Below are 6287 nucleotides of genomic sequence, written 5' to 3'. Positions count from 1 at the left end.
TGCGATGCGATGCGATTTTTAGCATACGATCTGCATACGATGCAGGTCGTGGGAGCCGTGATACTCCACAAGTACCGGAATATATTTTAGTAGAGTCAACAAGTTGCTGCTCCATCTCGGCAGCGTGCAGTCTATACTGCCACTGCAGCGCCCAGTTTCTTTGCCTGGCTAAAGGCTCCTGTCAGGGTGTACCCATCTCTAGTCTAGGGGAAAACATTTGCAGACTGTCACTATACTGTATTATCTTGAAATACTGACATTATTTGGACGTCCCATTATCAATGGTTATACCACACACAGCCTGGCAGCCATTGATGATGATGATGATTACCATGTATGGCTGTGGGTGGTACAATATTTGTACCACCCACAGCCATACATGGTAATCATCATCATCATCAATGGCTGCCAGGCTGTTTGCCATACTAGCAGGATATATCATCAATTTATCATCAATCAAGCAAAGTTATTTGGAGTGATGAGTCCAAAATATAACTTTTTGGCCACAACCATAAACGTTACATTTGGAGAGGAGTCAACAAGGCCTATGATAAAAGGTACACCATTCCTACTGTGAAACATGGAGGTGGATCGCTGATGTTTTGGGGATGTGTGAGCTACAAAGGCACTGGAAACTTGGTCAAAATTGATGGCAAGATGAATGCAGCATGTTATCAGAAAATACTGGAGGAAAATGTGCACTCATCAGCCCGGAAGCTGCGCATGGGACGTACTTGGAAGTTCCAACATGACAATGATCCAAAACACAAGGCCAAGTCAACCTGTCATTGGCTACAGCAGAATAAAGTGAAGGTTCTGGAGTGGCCATCTCGTCTCCTGACCTCAATATCATTGAGCCACTCTGGGGAGATCTCAAACGTGCAGTTCATGCAAGACAGCCCAAGAATTTACAGGAGCTGGAGGCTTTTTGCTAAGAAGAATGGGCAGCTTTACCATCTGAGAAAATAAAGAGCCTCATCCACAACTACCACAAAATACTTCAAGCTATCGTTGATGTTAAAGGGGCCAATACACGGTATTAAGAACTGGGGTATGTAAACTTTTGATCGGGGTCATTTGGGAAGTTTCTGTTGTCATTATGATTTAAAAAGTGTAAACACAGTTGTTTGACAATAAATGGCTTCATCCAACTACTAACCATGAGTGAAAGAAAAGTTTGTGAGTTATCATTCATAATCTCTGACAAATGGCCAGAAAATCACAAATGCTGCTAGGGTATATCAACTTATGAGCACAAATGTATATTACTGCACAATCCAAAACACAGAAAAAGCCTAAAATGTATAGATTACAAGAGCCAATCATTACTATATTAATAGAACTGTACGAATGACTCACAGTCACCACCTTCTGAGCAGACACAGAACTGCATCACCAGTTTATGTTCAGTTCTCAATATTTCTGTCAGTATACTGTATCTAAAGACCCGTATACACTGGGCAATTTTGAGTTTAGTTTTGTAGTTTGAGCTGCTTTTCAGCTCAAAAGCCACCCAGTGTACATGGGGCATCGGTGAGCACTAATGTGCGCCACCACATCATCGCCGCCGGCTGCCGCTTGTCTACTGGGATTACAGGTCTAGTCTCCTTTATCCGTGTATTCCAAAAACAAAAAAAAATCCGAAAACTGTTTTTTCAGATTTTTTTTTTCTTTTCATACTTCCCTCATCCCCCGATGTTCACGGCGGCCTCCGGAAACCTATTCAGCGGCATCTCCAGTCCCAGGGGCACATTGCGCAAATGCTCCGGTGACGTTGCTGGCACGACCGTGCACTCATGCAACGCACCCCTGGGTCCGGAGATGCCGCTGAAGACGATCCTGAAGGACACCATGGATGCCGGGGGACACCATGGACGTCGAGGCCCATCGGCGCACCACCAGGGGACTAGGTAAGTATGAAAAAAATATATATTCCAAAATCCGAAAAATAAATCGGTTATCCAAAATGCTTCTGGTCCGGAGCAATTCGTATAAGGAATACTCAACCTATACCAGCAGATGAGCATCGGGGTGGATGACTTTCTATAGCGTCCTGCTATGGAAAGTCATCCACCCCAGGGAGAAACATTTAAATGGGTGAAAATAGCTCAGTGTGTATGCACTTAGGGAGTTTCAGCCCAGCGATTCTCCCCATCGTGCTGTCCACACACACTGGGCAAAATTGCCCAGTGTGTATGGACCTTAGAATGGATTTCGACTATAAATTGAAACTATGGGGGAAAAAAGTAGGCAAACATTTAATGAAACAATAGAGTTTATATCTTTATTCATCACTCACACAATTTATATAAATACACACACTTAAGAGAAAAAAATATTTGCTATACACATATATATTCACTTCCTTACAGATATGTACATTAATATATACAATATGCATATATACATAACCTTAGAAATAAGAAAACATAAATAAAATATATTACATCTATGTTTTATATATCTATATATAAACAGATACATACATTTATATATTTATTGCCAAACCTATATGTAGTGTGCATATATATTATGAAAAATGGCAAAAATAATTAATTGTATCATAAAAAAACGAATTTTGGGGGAGTTGTTTTAGTTATATTCTTCCAAATCAGTGACTCGGAATGTTGGAGACTGTCAGAGAAATATGGCAGTAGGCAGTGCGTAACCTTTAAAATAATTTATGTAGAAGGCTGTCATAGCTTCAAGGAAAAATAAATATTATGGTGCCCCCTAAAAAACATGAAGTTCAGGTATAGTTCCACGTTAAATCCTCTAAAATAACGCAATAGGAGTCAATATTAAAAATGCCGCTATCCTGAGCATCAACGCTGAGGGGGAAATTGACTAAGATGGGAGTTCTATTTCACATGGGATGTTGCTATTGGCAACCAATCAGAGTATACTTCTTATTTATTGAGCACCTTCTAGATTCTAGAAGATAATAGATAGTATCTGATTGGTTGCCCATAGCAACATCCCATCTGAAATAAAACTCCCATCTTAGTAAATCACCCCTTAAGAGTTTATAATAGTTTCGGAAGTGATCAAATAAAATCTACATTTATTTTCAAGTGTGTGTTTTTCATTTAAACGAGGAAGATAAACTAAAATGTACACTAATGAGTCTCACACATTACTAATAAGTAATGTGTGAGACTCAGAACTAATAATAACGCTCCCAAATCTGCAGGCTGCACAAGATGAGGAGTGTCCACCACTGCTGAACTACATACCAAGGTGCCCGGCTACGGGATACAGTCATCAGGCCGACAATCATTAGGTCGACATGGGTCTAGGTCGACAGGTCATTAGGTCAACAAAAGCATTAGGTCGACAGTCAAAAGGTCAACATGGGGTTTTTCACTGTTTTTTTTGAGCTGACGTGCCGACAGGTGGTATTTTTTTCAAATAGTGTGCACTCCGGTAAAAAACCCCATCTCGACCTTTGACTACTGGTCAACATAGCATCATTGTTGCAGATGTAGCTCAGACATCGCTGAGATTCTCATGCATACATGGGTGCTGGACGCGGTCCCGACAGTCATTTACCCGACGTCGGGATCCCGATTGTCAAAACGCTGACAGACAGGTGCCCGACGGCCACCCGCTATTTTCCCTCGTGGGGGTCCATGACCCCCATAGAGGGAGAGTAGAAAAGTTGGCTCGCATAGCGAGCCACCGCGCCCGCAGCGTGGCGAGCGCGAGCCCGCAAGGGGCTTAGTTGCGCTCATCATGCTGTCTGAGTCCGGGCAGTCGAGATCCCGACGTCGGGCTAATGACTGTTGGGATCCCGACTGTCGGAACCCTGTACCACACCTGCATACACAACACTAATACACGAATATACTATAACTAAGACAGATATACAGAGAACACAAGTGCAAAGTCTGTCACTGTCATTCCATTTTAGTTTGGCAGTGGTGGAACTACAAGGGGGGTGTCGCCTCCGGTCAGTGGGGGGGGGTCACCTCTGGCCATCATGCCAGGCGGGGGCATCTGCTACCCTGCCCCATCTTCCTTATTATCAACCCAACTCCTGGCACCGTAAATATTTCTTGCAGCATGATGGATAGGAAGCATTGGGTCAACCACTCAAGGTCGACATGGCTAAGGTCGACAGGGTTGGAATGTGGACACAAGCATTAGTTCGACAATGGTTTGATCGACAGTCAAAAGGTCAACATGAGTTTTTCACGTTTTGTTGAGCCGACGTATGCCGACAGTATTTCATGTCCTACCATCCACTGGGGTATGGAGGGAGAATAGAATAGTGTGCCAAGAGTAGCGAGGCACCGTGCCCGAAGTATGGCGACCGCAGAGAGGTGTCCACGTCAACTATCTCGACATTCGGGGAAAAAACTTGAAAAACTCATGTTGACCTTTTGACTGTCGACCTAGCCATTGTCGACCAAATGTTTGTGTCGACATTTCAACCCTGTCTACTTATTTCACGTGTCGACCTAAGCCATGTCAACCATCTGCAGTCGACTCAATGCATGTCAACCTAATATGGGTCGAGCTAACGACCCATACCCCAACAGAGGAGCAGACAGAGAGAACAGAAGGATGTGGAGAGAAGAAGCTGAAATGTCTTTTTTTGTGGAGGAACTGTTAGTGAAAGCTGATGATGGGGACACCGGTCTTCTTGCATCCAAGTGCCTGCGAGGAAGTTATGCCAGTGTATATGGTTGCTATGTTTGAATTTAAGATTACAATATACACTCTAAGTATTGATGGAGAGATATACTGCTGGGAATCTTCTATATAAGGAGAAATAAACCAGCGTCTGATCCCTACAAAAAAGACTATTTGGAACAAATGTTACGGATGGAGAGGACACACAGGATGTGAAGCTCAGAGCTGAGATCCAACCCATCTGATACCATTAATGGGCTAGCTGCTATACTGCACTCTGCAGTGGAATGATGACATTTTTCGGTACCCGGGCATAAATAAGGCTAAACCCAAAGTATGTTATGGGTAAACCAGAATCCTTTTCTGTAATGAAAGGGGTGGTTATTAACCTCATTACTGGCAATCCCATAAAGTTTCCGGGCTATGCTTCAGTGGTAACACTGGCATTCCTGGAAAATTTCCGGGATTGCCACTGCCTCCCCCTCCTTGGCGCTGGGCAATGCTGCTGTGCTGAGCGGAACTATTGATGAGCTTAGCTCCAGCCACTGCCCGACTCCTTCCTCCTGGCTGTGTGCGGCGTGAACTTGCTAATGTCAAGCTACATAGCCGGGTTGCCAGGCCCCGGGAGACACAGCGGCTTTTTTTTAGGAAGCACTCTCCAAAAAAAGCCTGCCCTGTGGGGAGCGCGCCCTAAAAAAAAAACACCAGTGAAGGGGTTAATGGGGACCAGCACTTTACAAATTGAAACAAATAGAGCAATAAAACAAGTTTATGTATTAACAGGCTCACAAGGTTACAGTCTACAGCAGTGATTTTCAACCTTTTTACCTTACGGCACACTAAATAGGACTTTAAAATTGCCAAGGCACACCCTAAGATCCCCACAGGGCAAAACACATTGGCCACCACAGGAAAAAAAACAAACCTATTGACCCCCACATTAAAAACAATCACAATGATCCCCGCAGGTAGCAAAAATAAAATACATTGGCCCTTTACATGAAAAGAAGAGACCAGTAAATAACATTTGAACTGGTGGTGGCTGTAAATGGGTTTGGGCATCTCTAGATGTGGGGGCACACTTGAGAACAGCTCAAGGCACACTAGTGTGCCACGGCACACTGGTTGAAAAACACTGGTCTACAGGGATATACCAGTTTGGTATGTTAGGTCAAGTGCCACATATTGCATATTGGTCCAATAAGAACAGTGCTTACATGGGTCTGTATGATCCAGTCATAAAGAAATAATGGTTTGGGCATCAGTACATATCCGAGTACAACAGGACTAGAAATATAAGATTACTGAGCAGAGCGGTGGTAGTGGCCTAGGGAGGTTACGAAGATGGCTTGGAGGGAGGGAAGAACACAGACAAATGTCTAGTAACTGGTAAGAGGAACAGGTCATTTGGATGGCGTAAAATGCTGGCATAAAGGAAAAGCTGAAGAACAGAGGGATAAGTGTATCTCCTGCAGTTATATATGACCAAATGCACTCGTACCTCACAACTGTACCAATTTTAGCAGGACAGTCCTGTTTTAGGTGCACTGTCCCACCCACAGGCCGCAGTGTTGTAAGTGCTGGGCATCCCCCCCCAGTGACAACAATGAGGGCGTGGCTCCCATCGCTGCAGTTAAAGGTTTGGATAG

This window comes from Crinia signifera, chromosome 9 (assembly GCF_055691185.1).
Source record: "Crinia signifera chromosome 9, ASM5569118v1, whole genome shotgun sequence".
Classification (NCBI taxonomy): Eukaryota; Metazoa; Chordata; class Amphibia; order Anura; family Myobatrachidae; genus Crinia; species Crinia signifera.
This window is presented reverse-complemented; position numbering follows the sequence as displayed.